Genomic DNA, 15,643 nt, shown 5'->3' on the forward strand with positions numbered 1-15,643 from the left:
GCAAAACTGGAAATAGTGTCTTGGTTTGAGAACTTCACCTCGGTCTAAGAATGGAATCTGAACGGTGGAAGGGCACCGGCGACGGGAGGCCTCATTAGGGAAAGTGTGCCTTGGTTTAAGAACAGTTTTGGTTTAAGAACGGACTTCCGGAATGGATTAAGTTCGTAAACCGAGGTACCACTGTACTGTAAAGCACTTTATCTTTACAAATGTAGCTGAGTCCTAGGTCTGCTCTTTATTGAGCAAGTTGTGAACTAGTCAACATTACTGAGCAGTATTTAAAAGCCACCCTCATCAAGAAAGTTAGAGTAATCCAAAATGTTGATGCAATCATTAATTTAGGATTCCATGTAGGATTGCACCATTGCACATGCCCCATGGTGGTTTAGCAAAGATTTCCATACTGTTTGGGGGTGCATCTATGTGGTTTTCGGAGGGACAGAGTGGGATTTTAGTTGTATGTGCTTTTAGGTCTATGTGGGAATCATTTGCACTCATTCAACTTTCTTGGACTCTAGAAAGTTTGATAGAAGAGGCCCACAGCTCAGTGGAACAGCAGATGCTTTGAAGGTAAAGAAGTCCCAAGTTCAAGACCTGAGACTTCCAGGTAAGGAAATCCAGTGTTGATTTAAAAAATAAAAAACCAACAACACTTGAGAGATGCTGTCAGTCTGTGTAGGCAATGCAGAGCTAAATGGATTTGATTCACAACCAAACAGCTGCCTATGTACATTTTGTTTCTTATCCTCAGAAATTCTAGTTATGAGCAAGAATAAAGGATACAAAAGGAAGATTACTTAGAATGCATAGAGGAGCCTGCCTTCCAAATTACTCTTTGGGTTTCTGCCCCCCCCCCATATATGTTGAACTGTCATATCACTCAGAGTATCTTCAAATAACACCCTCTTCCCAGGAGTTACCCATCATTACAAAGTGACTAATGCTTACTGCTACGCTGTAGCTTAAAACATATTTTCCAATTATAAGTGTATATAACCTTTCTTTAACAAATTGTCTAATTCTGTATACATAAGCAAGTTTTTAATGGAATTTTACAATTGGAAATTACCATATAATTTTTCAAGCACATCGGTGCAGGCCCATTATTAAACTTTTAATAAAAACATGAAAGCCGAGCTATATATTACAACAGAAATTGCCCTTACTTCGCTTGTATTAAAAATAGGATCCTGCTTGTTTTGGAGGGTTGAAGGCCATTTAAGCAAACGCTCTGCTGTGTTTATTTCTGTATTTAATAGTAAAGCTATACTGAGCATCTAATTACCAGTCTGTTCCTCTTGGATGGCTAAGAGAAGGACTCTTTTGCATGGGGAATGACCTTATTGCAGGAATAAAAGCATTGCAATAATGCCCATTACAATGACCCAAGGGGTAGAACTTTATATTCTTTGTAATCTGTGCAGCATCTCACACACCAACCTCATCACAATACCATCTCATTTAATTTCCCCATCCAATCTGGATTTATTATCCTTACATTTATATCCCCTCTTTTCTCCCAGGACCTCAAGATAGCATTCTCCCTCTCCCTAATTTTCTCCTCACAACAATCCTGTGAGGTGGGATAGGCTGAGCAACAAACCCAAGGTCACCCACCCAGTGAGTTCATAGCTGAGAATGGAGATCTTAGTCCTCACAATCTAACCACTACAACACACTGGCTCTCTTCCACACAAAGAATCCAGTAAGTCCCTCCCCTCCTCTCTGGCAAACAAACAAACAAATACCAGGGAAAATATAAATCTAGATTATACTGGGGAGAAGGGATGGCATTTGATGAGGACAACCTCGTGTGGATGCTGCCAAAAAAGTTTTTCATGCATATGTGCTACCAAATCCAAAATAAATTGCCAAGTAGAAGTGCCCATAATCTGGACCTTGCCTACATAACCAGGTTGGCGTTATGCAGCCTTGATTCAGGAAATCTCCCACTATTTGCTAAAAGAAGACAAGCGATTGGGTGAGATGCAGCATGCTGCAAGCTGCATACAAAGTGTGTGTGTGTGTGTGTGTGTGTGTGTGTGTGTGTAAAATTCAAGAGCTGGGATTGTTTAAATCTCAAGACTGTTCTGGCTCACTCAAGCTGTTTTTGACTGAAGAATCAACTCAGACTACCTGTTTGAGCATTACATTTGTGTTAAATAAGTGGGTAAGAAGAATGCTGAATGCCTTATTTGCACATTAAAAGCTGATAATTAATCCTGTATTTTAACTCTACAATTGTCAACAGCTATTATTTCCCCGAGAGCCTGACAGTTCCATGGATAAACTGGAGCTTAGTCCCATTATAAGGTTCTATGAATAGGCAGCAGGACAGTTTGTACAGCAAACCCCAAATGTGATACTGAATCAATTTGCAGCTAAATTAAAGGTGAGGGATGTGAAATGTGGGACGGATTCCAGCAAAACAGGAAATGTAACTCATAGAAGACTTGCAGGGAGTGGGGTGGGGGTGGGGAGGATGCAATTAAGCAGATGTAAAGATGGAAGAAAATGTGTTTTAAACCTTAACACTTCCATTGATTCCCCCCTTCCCTCCTTGATGTGTTTTGGCTGCACATGTATTGAGCTGAGAAAGTGCTGAAATATTGTGATCAGAATTATGTTTTCAAGATCCTCCAGGGCAAATCAATGGGAGAGGTGACTGTTTTATAACTTCCCTTTGAGGGAAGTCAGCAAGCAAAATAAATGCAACCCAACCACAGCTATTTAAAAACAAACAAAAAAACCTGCAATAAAATGGTGGGTTTTTTTATTTTCTGATTTTTTGCAACAGGACATCCTACTGACTTTTATCTAAGCTCATTAGGCTTTAAAGCTGGCATCTCATCACATGAAAAGACATATAAATCAAAATAAGGTCCTGGATTTATGCTGAATGTTAGCTGAGGTCTGAAATACATCCAAGACTTTGGTTCTAGATGCATTCGTTTGGTTAAAGTCAAAAGGATTTGCATCCAAGAGAAAGAATGGCCACCCATTTGGTAGTGCATCTTATTCATTGTTAATCATGCACTAAATGCATCATTAGTTGTGTGGTTTATATAGGTATGTATAATTTGAGCATATCACTTGGGACTTAATAAAGAGTACGGTATTTTGTGTCCCGACAAAGGTGTTTGCTGAAATGCACTGGGACTAATAAATTACATTGCCGCGCACTTATATGTTTTCTCTCCTCTTGCTATTTGTACCCAGAGCCAAGTTACACAGAATATTTACATCATATGGGGTGGTGCTTATTTTCAGCCAGGCAGCAAGGGTGACTGACGGCAGCAGGATGGTGATGTAATTGTCCTCTCTCTCTCTCTCTCTCTCTCTCTCTCTCTCTCTCTCTCTCTCGTGCTTAGCTGTTACTCTAAGTAATGCTGGATTAGCACTGGGTGAAGTCACAGCACAAATAATGCAAGCTATTGCATTATAACTTGCATCAGCTTCAGTTCCATCCCTTGAAAAGCACTGTGTGGCTGACCTTTTACACGGTTGTGGTGCCAGTGGAAAAACAACCTTATGCTGGTTTTGAATGCCTCCTGCCTGATATTTGTTTCCTGTTCTTGTTTCACTATCATTATGGTATGCAGGCAGCTGAATGGAAAGATAGCAAAACTCTGGCTGTGCTGAAATCAGTGACAAAACTTCATTTATATCAGTGAAGCAAGGATTTAGGCATTGTATGTGCAATTACCCACACCCCCTCTGTGCATTCACAGACAAAACTGGCTGGGTTTGGCTGAACAGTGGGAACAGGATAATCGTACCCATAATCTTATTAGAGGAAAATAGGTTCACAAATAGTGTTCTACTTTTGTTACTGGCCTCAATGGCAGGGAATGGATTGTGTATACTTTGCAATCATAAGTGCCCATTATAATTGTGAAAGTGTTTTGATGCATTAAAATATATCTGAATGTCACTACAGCAGCCACTGCAACAAAAGAAGAGAAAAAGTAGAAATGCTTCAAAGGCCAAAATGTTTGAAGATTATAAACAGCGTAAAGCTGATACACATCAGCGTTTGTTTCTCTGGCTCTGAAAGAAGCATAACTTTCCTTTTTCTTTTTTTTACCCTGTGCAGAAGAGCAGGTTGCAGTCGGAGTTGATGAAAATTATTCAGTTGCAGTTGCGTCAGGAAAACCAATTGTGATATGCATGAAATTTTTAGAATATCTTTGCCAACTCTGTTCTGCCAGTGGTGTGGATTTGCATAAAAACAGCGTTGGCCAATGAAAGGCTGTATAGGTAAAAGAATTTTTCTGCCACCCAGCCTCTTGTCTGCTTGAAAGGGAGTTTTTGGTTTCATGGAACAAATAAAGCATGAAGCTAAATAATTAAAGCCTGGCATTAAGGGACAATGTAATTTGTCATTATCTGGAAACTATTTGTGTGTTTCAGATAGTGGAAGATTTTTCTTTTTTTAAGACAAAAAAAAAATCCTAACAAAGAAAAGAAAAATATCCCGGGTAGCATTTGGAAAATGTATACTACCTCTGGAAGTGGGGAAAAAAACCAGAAACCAAGTGGAGCACATCTGCTTACTGGAAACTTAATACTGTTATTGTAAGGTTTTGTATAACTCACTTCCTGTCTTTATACTTACACAACAGGATATTTAAATTACAAGGACAACAGAGGAATGAGGCAAAAGATCCAGCTTACTGCTGTTGATCACAAATATATAGTCTCTGATTAAACACTCACTTTTATGAGGAAAGTCACTTTCAGAAATAATTAGTAACCACAAGGTCACTCCTTAATTAAACAAGCCCAAGTGATTAACATCACATTTACTGTTTATTAACTGTTTTACTATGCTGCTTAAAAAAAAAAACACTTTTACATAGTGGCAAGCACTAGTCATGCTACACAGGGAAGTCTTATCACCATTTTAGTTGCTAACGTAGTCTTTGGGGTTTTAATATCTCAGCAGTAACAAATTGCATCAGGATGAAACCTGGTACTGAGATGTGGCTTCACAGTCACACTTTTTATTGTACCAGACTACAGTCGCCTCAACTGGAGAGGCTGAAAATAAAGGAAAACAAAATAAAAAATGAAGCAATTGCCAGGCTCAGTCACCATTAAGGGATCTTGTTAATCTGAACAATTTTTAAATTCCTATTTGGAAAGCTTTTCATCTAAAAATAAATATTTTGCCCTTACAAGCTGCTGCAACACTGATATGAGTTTATGGAAGTATTTAATCTATGGAGGGGAAGTAAAATATATGGACGCTCATAGGGTTGAAAGCTGGCACATTCATGCACAGAACAATTATAGCCATAGCTGTCAACTTTCCCCTTTTCTTGCGAGGAATCCTATTTGGAATAAGGGAATTTCCCTTAAAAAAATGGAAAATGTTGACAGCTATGATTATGGCTTGGAGTTGTGTTAAAGCATTCAAACTGCAATCCTAACCATGTCTACTCAGAAGTAAGTCTAATAGGGCTTACTCTCAGGTAAGTGGGTTAGTTTGTGGTAAACAATTTAGAGCTGGGTAAAAATGGCCTCCAAAAATCCTCCATGACTGTTCATGCGCAACAAAATGGGGGGGGGTGTTTTGTGGGGTGTTGATGAAATTTTCCGAACAGTTTTTCCTCAAAATTTCAGCTCTTTGGACATGCAGTCCTGTGGTTCCTTGAAGGATAACCCAGGGCCATAGGAAGCATTGGCTCTTCCTTTCTGATGGCATGGAGAAAGAGCTCTGATTTCAAAGAGGCAGATTTTATATTGCATTCCCCGCTGCCATGGAAACTTCTTGGGCTACTTCACTTCTAACATCAGAGCTCCTGTGTCAGGATCAGTGTCAGATTTATGTATAAGCTAAACAAGCTATAGTTTAGGGCCCCACTCTCTTGAGGCCCCCCAAAAAAATTAAAGGGAAAAAAACCACTGGATGTACATTTCCAAAATATAAGATAAAAAGCAAATTACTTTGATAAAATACATATTTTGTTATGTGCAAATGGCTTTAGACACTTATTAGGTCCATAAATTACCATGTAGCATATATTCAACACAAAAAACAGCAACCATTTATTGTTGACAAAGGACAGCTGGACATATAAAGAGTCCCATTACCTTCAGTAGCTTAGGGCCTCATCAAACCTAAATCCGGCCCTGGTCAGGATAGGGCAGTCTGCAGTGGGGGGAGGAAATGTCCTAGGCCACATCAGTCCCCCAGCACATAGACATACACATCAGTCCCCCGGCACAAACTATATCATTTTCAATCAGAGTAAAACCAGATGATAATGAACCAACATCTGGGAAAGGATGGAAGAGCACAATGCCCCGCCAGCAGGATCCTGGCAAAGGACTGGATCAGGCAGATTAACTTATTTTGGTTGTCCTTTCCCTCCATTTTAGAATTGGAGCCTTAATGCTCATAGTTCATATTGGTCAATGAGCAAGGGTGTCGGTGGGGCAGGGAACCTCAGCTCCAGGGGCCAAATTTTGCTCCCCAGGCCTCACTGTCCTGCTCTGTGTCCAGACTCAGGCTCTAGCGATGCAGAGCTCTGGCATTGCTTCAGCAACAAATGAACAGAGACAGAGTCCTATATAGGCCGCCCTGTATAGGGAAGTTTTTAATGTTTGACGTTTTATTGTGGTTTTATAATTTGTTGGGGCAACCCAATTTGCCCCATTTGGGGCAACCCAGTCAGATGGTTGGCATATAAAGTATTAACAACAACAACAACTGACTCCCAAATGCAATCCCCGCCTACACTGGAAGATGTTTCTTCCATTAAAAGGGCCCATTCTGCTTCAGTTGCATCCTACTGTGACAGAGTTGGGAGATGGGGGCTCTGGTTTCTCTGAGGAGTCTTTTGCAGTGGAGTCTTCTGACTTTGTGGACATCCTTGGGCCTACAGGATTGTTTGGTGGAAGTGCTCCTGGGACAGGACCCCTTTTAGTTCACAGTTCTCAACCTCGTTTCCTGAAGAAGGAGAACCTTACTCCAGTTTCATGACACTTTCTGTCAGAACTCTCCCAAGGCCACACTCTGCACCAGCCCTGCTTCACACACCCAAAATGTTTGCCTGGGATAGTGCTATTGTGCTCCCGCCCTGCGTGCGGGCTTCCTGCAGGCATTTGATTGTCCAGTGTGGGACCAAAGATGATGGACTAGATAGGCCTTCAGTGTGATCCATCAGGGCTCTTGTCGTGGTCTTATATTTAAAAGAACCCGATGGCCCATTAAGCAGACTGCTCATCCATGTCTGGAAAAAGTGTTTCCCTGGTAGCAGAAAGCAAGGAATGCAACAGGAAAAGCAAAAGATCAGTTATCTGACAAGTTACAAGCTCCAATTACTCTAGCAGCCACAGAGACAGCTCTTTCTACATCTCAAATGGAGGTTAGATCCTAAAATGGCTACATATTTGCTTAAAACGAGAAGCAATATTGCATTACTTGCTTTCGTTCAGAACATTCCTCTCAGGACTGAGAAGGTAAGAACAGGGCCTCTGCTGACCCTTTGAATTGCACCCTGTCTGCATGTTTGGTCTCCACCATTTCTTTTAAGAAGGGAAGGAAGAGGCATTTCTTGGGAAGCAGAACACAAGGATATACCCTATGCTGTTTCTCAGGTGTAGGATCACATACAGTGGTACCTCGGGTTAAGTACTTAATTCGTTCCGGAGGTCCGTTCTTAACTTGAAACTGTTCTTAACCTGAAGCACCACTTTAGCTAATGGGGCCTCCTGCTGCCGCCGCACCGCCAAAGCACGAATTCTGTTCTCATCCTGAAGCAAAGTTCTTAACGCAGGGTACTATTTCTGGGTTAGCAGAGTCTGTAACCTGAAGCGTATGTAACCCGAGCTACCATTGTATTCTAATTTGAAAGGATGCATTGCTGTGTAGTGCAAGCTGGTCCATAGGACTGAACCACCCAGATGTGAAAATATATTGCGCTGGGTTTATTATCTATTTTGTTTATTTGTATAGCACCATTTGCCTAAGCCACAGGGCAGTTTACGACAAAATCAAATACAGTGGTACCTCTAGTTATGAACTTAATTCGTTCCAAGGTCTGTTCTTAACCTGAAACTGTTCTTAACTAGAGGCGTGCTTTCGCTAATGGGGCCTCTTGCTGCCTCTGCACTGCCGGCACATGATTTCCGTTCTTATCCTGGGGCAAAGTTCTCAACTCAAGGTAACTCTTCCAGGTTAGTGGAGTTTGTAACCTGTGGTGTTTGTAACTCAAGGTACCACTGTACCTAAAATTGGGGAGGGGGAGTTGGATTGCTTAAAACAGAAACACAACTCCTCATAACAAATCACTAAACAAAAATTATTAATAGCAGCAGCAACAACAACAACCAATCCAGTTGGATCCAGGCTAGGGATTTATTCCATGTTAGTCCTATTCAGAGTAGACCCATTGACCATCGCTGCACTGTATATTTGGGGTCTATGGACCACAATAAAGCTGTTTGTGTGTGAATAGACCCATTGTTGTTAATGAACCTAACTAACATATGTTCATTCATTTCAATAGGTCTACCCTGATTAGGACTGGCATTGAATACAACCCTGGGTGAGAGCCCTCACACTCAAACACATATAAAGATTGAGTCATGACTAACATAAGCTGGAACTGTGTGTCTAAGTCTATCTGAATGCAACCCTTTGAAATTCATGCTAAATAGTTCAGACTCCTTCGGAAAACCCTCCAGATGTTATTGGACTCCATCTCCTATCAAGTTCAGATAGCATGGCCAATGGTCAAGGTTTAAAGGTGTTCTATTTAGTGACTAGTCCAGCAACATTTGAAGGACCACAAGTTCCCAACTCCTGATATGAACAGAGCAACACGGTTCTGTATGGTTGGTGCATCACTTCATAGCAGTAATCATGCAGGTCACTTGTGCTTTCATGGCAATAGCACACACACGCACACACACACAAAAATTCAAATATTAATGTTGGCCTGGAAATAATCAAGCATTCCAGGAGAACTGCATAATTGCCACTTTAAGGCTGTACCTTGGAACCTTGACTGCAAGGTGTGTCTGTGTTGGAGTCAAGAGTGGGAGATGGCAGTAATGTATATATTGGACCCGAGTTTTTATGTATTAAGATATCCTGGTTAATTTTTCCTGGAGCCTCCTGAATTAACATATGGTTATGCCTTTCAATTCAGGGGGCTAAAGGAGAAAATACTTCGTATACTCTGACTTTGCCAAGTGATAGTTGTCCATCTTAATCTAGGAGAAGATTGCTTTGGACAGCAGCTGAAACAAAGGTCACTTCATTATGCACAAACTCTTTTTCTTTAGCAAGTCTTCACTGAAATGAAGAAGCCATTATTCCATTGCCTTCTGTGTGTGCGACATTGTGCACAGAAATCACATCACAGGTTGCAAAAATATTTTATTTGGCGACTGCCTATACGTGTATGGTTCCCCCCAACAAAACAAAAAAACCCACAATGAAGAATAACAATCCATAACAGCAAAAGCATCCAGTGCACCCCCTCCCACTTATATCTCATTATTCCACTTCCATTTGCTATCCAGAATGTTGCTCCTTCCTCTGTTGCTCCCAATAGTCATATCAACCACCACACTATCCTTAAGCACACTTAAGGATATCATGAGCAAAAGGCAGGTTAATCACTGACTTTCTATAGACTTATGAGGTTACTTAGGAAGTTCTCAGGGGCTGCCCCCGCCCTTTGGGAAAACTTTTGTGCTTTAATAGCCAGCTGCCCCGTGGAGTTACTCACAGTATAATACACCTTTTCTGTACAGGTTTGAAAGGCATACTGTAAAGAAAGAAAAGGGGATTAAATTGTAAATTTAGGAGAGAGAGAAACCAAAGAGCATGTTCAGCTTCTGTATATGTGGCGTATGACTAAAATATCTCCGAGTTCTCACCACAAGTTTCTTAAGGTTCTGCAGCCTCTAAGTAAGGCCTTTGTTGATATGAGTACTTTGCTTGTTACAGAATGCTCAAGGTTTATTAGTTTTGGAGTTTTAACAGGGGGAAAGCAGCAAACTGTTCTCAAATTTTGCAGCCCATAATAACCCACACTGGCTTTTAAACGTAAATGAACACTACTGTTGGGTGGGATCATGAGCTGTATTTACAATAATAGTGTCTCGATCCAAATATTTGACAGACTGTCATACAAATTATTTGTTTCAGCTCCTTCTCAATAGCTTCCAGCTTCCTGGGAATGTCTATAAAACATAGATGGTGTAAGGAATATTGACAGAGAAAACTGGCAATCTATTTAGCATTAAACTTTAAAGCAAAAGGAGTAAGTAGATGATTTTGAAATGTTTCAGTTTCCGACTATAAATATGCACATATTCATGGACTGAGATTGCTAGGGATGACAACTAATTTATAATACAAATGTATTCAGCATACGTCCTCTAAATCTTAATCCAAGTAATCTCAGAAAGATAAATAACACACACACACAGCAAAGAAATCCACCTTCATGGCCTATGCTCTGGGAACGACGTGCCAACATTGTGCCCAATGGGGAAGATACAGTTGTGCTCTATCCTTATCCAAATATTGTGGAATCTGCATAAAGGGCCGGAACCCTGGCTAAATCACACACAGAGCTGTAGTAACCCCTGGCCATGAATGCAAACAACCTACCGGATGCAAATGGGTTATATATTAAATGACAGGAAGCCAACCAACAGGCTAGGCTATTTTCAAATCACACACACTAAATAAACAGCTTAACAGTTATTTAGAGCTGAGACTAGAACGTATCAAACCAGGAACGTCAATGAACAAAACTTGCAGTGGCTAGAATTTGAGCAAGGGGAGGATGAAACTTACTGAAGATAGCGGATTCCTTCTTCTGGTGAAGGACTTTCAGGGATTAAATGTGAGAGGGTGTCATGAACTGGCAGGATGATGGGGAGCACAGCAAGGAGGAAGGGTATCCCAGCGAGGGGTGTAGCCAGGAGTGGGACACACCGGAGCAAGCAGGGGGTGGGAAAGGAAGTACTCACAGGGTGACAGAGGATGGCGAGGGCATGGGGGTCAGAGCACAGGAACCAGAACACAGGATCCATCACCAGAATCAGAGGACCCCCTGTCTCCATGAATACAGTATGCTCTGAGGCGTAGAGAGCAGCAGGAGGGGTGCCCTAGGGGCTGAGGCAGGTAAGGACCCACAGGTTAGGCTTGCTAGCTCTGGGATGTGATTCCTCAGCTGAAGTAGGTTTGGAACTGGTGAGGGTCACACCTTGTCAAGCCCAGGTGCTGAAATCAGCATGCAAAGAGCAAAAAGGAAGCAGAGCTGAGGTCCTGGGTCTACTCAACTGCTCACATTGAGGGACCTTGGCTTGGCTGCTCCTGGATCTCTATGTGACTGTGCTTCAGGTTTGACTCTGGACTGTATCCTGACCGCTGGACTTCAGACTTGGCTACTTGCATTGACCTTGGACTTTGCTTGTGTGGACTGACCCCCAGACTTTGAACTTTGGTCTTGGCATACTGACTTGCTACAAGGTAGGCCAGGGGTTCAGGGCAGAAAGATGTGCCCAGGTCGGAAGAAATTGGCATTTCCCTTGGAGGCTTTGCAATTGTTAAACATGCTCAGAATGGTCAGGGAAGTGTCGTAGCTCAGCTGTTTTGAAGCAAATGCTTTGAATGTAAATTGTCCCATGTTAAATGCCTGGCATCTCCAGCTAAATCATCTGGTAGTATGCAATAGAAATCCCAGCGAACTTACTGCCAATCGGGCCCCGTCTCCACTATGTATTTAAAGCAGTCTCATACCATTTTAAACAGGAACTGCTTTCCACAAAGAATTCTGGAAACTGTAGTTTAAGAGTGCTGAGCGCTGTTGGGAGGCCCCTATACTCCTCACAGAGCTACAGTTCCCAAAGTGGTTTAACAATCTTTCCCTCTTCCTGGGGAACCCTGGGAACTGTAGCTCTATGAGGTGAAGGCATGGCCACACAGTGGTATGATACAGTGGTACCTCAGGTTACAGGTGCTTCAGGTTACAGGTGCTTCAGGTTACAGACTCTGCTAACCCAGAAATAGTACCTCGGGTTAAGAACTTTGCTTCAGGATGAGAACAGAAATCACGCTGCGGCAGTGGGAAGCCCCATTAGCTAAAGTGGTATCTCAGGTTAAGAACAGTTTCAGGTTAGGAGCGGACCTCCAGAACGACTTAAGTTCTTAACCCAAGGTACCACTGTACTACTTTCAGTGTAGAGTGCAGAAGTACTTGAGTAGACAATATTGGGCCAGCATCAGACTCAGTATAAGGTGACTTCAAAGGACGGTGTGCAGAATTATTCCAAACTTGCGCAGCAAATAAATTGTGCTGGAGGAAGGCCCTGTTTTTAAGCTCACTCTTGACATCGCAAAAACATCGCATTGAGCATTTATTTGTCTTCTTTTGTACAGTGAACCTTGCGTAAAGTGCATCCATGGTCCAATCTCAGGCTGCCAAGCAATTAGTATATTAGAGTTCAACAGTTAACCATTGATGTGAAAGGAAAATAAACAGTTGGCCAAAAAGTGCTATGAGAAAGTTAGGATATGTTTCAGGGTAGAACTCTTTATTGAATTTGTCTCTCTTTAAAAATCATTCTATTTGGCGGCTTCATTCTTCTTGCTAAGGGTGTGATCGACCACATATGTGGCATTCTATAGGAATTGTTTTGAAACCAGCTGCTGCTGAGATTCTTTCAGCTGAGGCTGAAATTAAGAACAGGTTTCATAGGTTTGCTACCCACTGTGAATCCATGATATAGTATATAAAAGCGCATATGGCTAAGAATGTTTGACTTCTACAGTAACTTTTTTTTAAAACTTCCATATGTAATGACTTTTATAAAGCAATATTTATTCTATAACCATTCATTTTTTTTCTATTGTATAATAGGACTCTTGGATTATTGGGTAGATTCATCACGGAAGGGCTTTTGATCCATTGGACATCTCTGCTAACATGAAGGACAGGGCAGACATTGATGTATTGGTATATTATCTCCTCTAGAAAATCAGCTTCAGAGTGTTGCAGAATCCTTCAGAACAGAATAGAAAGGTGGAATTGGTGAAGCGTCTTCCCTCACCTTCTGTTAGCAGAAACATTCAGTGGATCACAAGCACTTTCATGGATACAAGGCTACCAGTGGAATTCCCTTCATGAAATAGTCTTTCGGTTTTACATTTAACCAAATGCAGAGAAAAATGCCCTTGTGTTTCTCTCTGTCTGTGTCCCCCACATTTTATGATGCACTTAAATTTAAACCATCTCCTAGCACAGTAGTAGGGGACCTCAGACTTGAGAGCTGAATGCAGCCCTCTGGATTTCTGTTGACCCTTGGCCCTGCCCACCACTGGCACATACCCCTCAGAAAGTTGCATTAAAAGGAACGGGGCACAGCTGACTTATGTGCACTCCGCCAACACACACAGGATTTGGGAATGTAACCTCTGCACAAATCGGTCATTGCCTGTAATTATCTTCAGGACTGCATTACCTTATATACCCCGGCCTGCTTGCTGTGTTCCTCAGGAGAGACACTTCTCAGCTGTGCTGCAGAGTCATGGTTCACTTTTTATCTATAAAAACAAAACAGGACTTTTAGTGCTGTGGCACCTGCCCTCTGGGAAGCACTCCTAGTAACAGGCAGGCACCTACTGAATTGGCATTTAGCTGCCTACATTTGCCTACTCAGGCTTTCCTGAGGGATAATTCGTTCATTTGTTGTCACTAGTTGTTTTTATTTGTGTGATGTTATTGTTGATTTTACGATGTTCACCACCTTGATTGTTTTATGTTTGGAGGAGAGAAATATTTGCAAATAAATAAAATGTATAATATATAAATAAAGGAAATCACAACTGAACAGTTTTTAAAAACTGAAAGAGGAAAGGAGAAAGAAGTTACAGAAAAACTCCTTATATTAAAGTTATGTTAAAGCATCCTTCAGGAACTTTGTTAAAATAACCATCAACTTGGCCAAAAAGGAAAGGTGTGTGAGAGGCAATTTAAGCAGTGAAGCATTTGAAAGGCAAATGAAGTATTCATTATGTCTACATTCACTTGATTATTTCTGCTATCAGGCAAAATTTAGCCCCATCTCAATTATAACAGCATGCCAGAGTCCTCCTCTTCTGCAAATTCTCTTTAAGGCAGTAAGACATCCTGTCTAATGGAAACACTATCAGCATATAAGGCTCTTTATAAACTCCTGAAATACTATCTTGTTGCCAGAAGCAAGAGTTGCATAACAGGCTGGAAATCTAACAAGGTTAAAAATGTACTTCATATTTTCGCCCAATGGAAAGAAAAGGCATTGTTTCGCATTGGCTGGATTTATGCTTGACAAGGCACAACAGCTTGACCCTAGAGCTTGTAGTCGCATGGAACATCAGTATGTAAAACGATGCTGGACAAAAATGAAGGGATTGCCCTTATGCTCACTTTAGAATAGTTCTGGCACCTCATAGCTACAAAAGAATGTTCAGATTTTTGTGGCACAGACAGTGTTGAGTAAGAGGCTTCTTTGTAGCAGAGTAAAATTCATCTTGCTGACAGCTGTGAGCATTACTTCTTGAGCAGACTTTTAGCCAGCTTTATGCACAAACAGACTGGAATTCGCATGTGTAGGTTGTATCAAAACCACCATTCTTGTGGCAATTAAACTTTGCATGTGACAGTGGTGTTGTCTGCGTTTTATAGCTGTAAACTGCAGATGCTATTTTTATCCATTTCTAAGTATTTTGAATGGAGTATTTCAGTCCCAGAATGGGGAACAGTGAAATAAAGTAGTAGTAATAATACGTATATACCAATGGGAAAGAAAATATACAAAGATTACATTTATACAAAATTTGGACATTTCTGAAGATATTTGCTCTCTGCAAAGTTGCAGCTGCAATCTTATGCATACTTACTTGGGAGTAAGTATTGTGCTTCAAAGGCCTTAATATTGTTTAGCTGTACTTATGTCTGTATTCAAATTCTTACTCGGGGTGGGGGAAGGGATTAAATTTTTCAGTATTAACTAACATCCTGTTACCTAGCATGGAAATTAAAACAAATGCATGTTCTAGATATGCTTCATGGAACACACATGTGTCCTGGGTGAAATTACAATTTGTTTCCCAGCCTTTGAAAATGTTTCACGTGGCCTTTCCTTCCTACCCCCAGTGCTTCTCAGGACCTTTTCTTATCTAAACTTCCACCAATCAGCCTTAGGAATGAGTGATACAGCACAGAGTCTCATCAAAATGCCATTTTCCCGAGCTTGAGAAAGCCTACTTCCAAATGCTGAGCAAATAATTTATTTGACTCTGGCAAAAGTAAATAAATGTTTTCCTGTTCCTTGTACTCCATTAGACAGAATTATTACACATAGCAAACTATAAATAGCAAAATATGTATTGAACTATTAATATCCCTGACATTCTCATACAGTATTGTATTGTAATTTAACAAAATAATTTCAAATTGGAGTACTTCTGTAAGATTTCATTGAGACACAGAATAGAAAACAAAGCACCTTTAAAAGAGATTGATCAAATCGGAAACTGGGATGTTTATCATTTATTTCTTTGTTATCATGTAACACAATATTATTCCTATTATAATATTATTCTCTGAACCAAGAAACAGTACAA

General features: G+C 40.9%; 1 long non-coding RNA gene across 1 annotated transcript; it reads left to right on the top strand.

Annotated features, from left to right (window-relative positions):
• The first annotated feature begins 3,215 nt into the window (after nt 1-3,215).
• On the top strand, nt 3,216-4,354 carry LOC307219838. Its single transcript, XR_013840592.1, has 2 exons — nt 3,216-3,309; nt 4,097-4,354. It is a non-coding gene; the product is annotated as an uncharacterized lncRNA (long non-coding RNA).
• Nucleotides 4,355-15,643: the final 11,289 nt, after the last annotated feature.

Source organism: Podarcis cretensis, assembly GCF_951804945.1.
Source record: "Podarcis cretensis genome assembly, chromosome: 7".
NCBI lineage: Eukaryota > Metazoa > Chordata > Lepidosauria > Squamata > Lacertidae > Podarcis > Podarcis cretensis.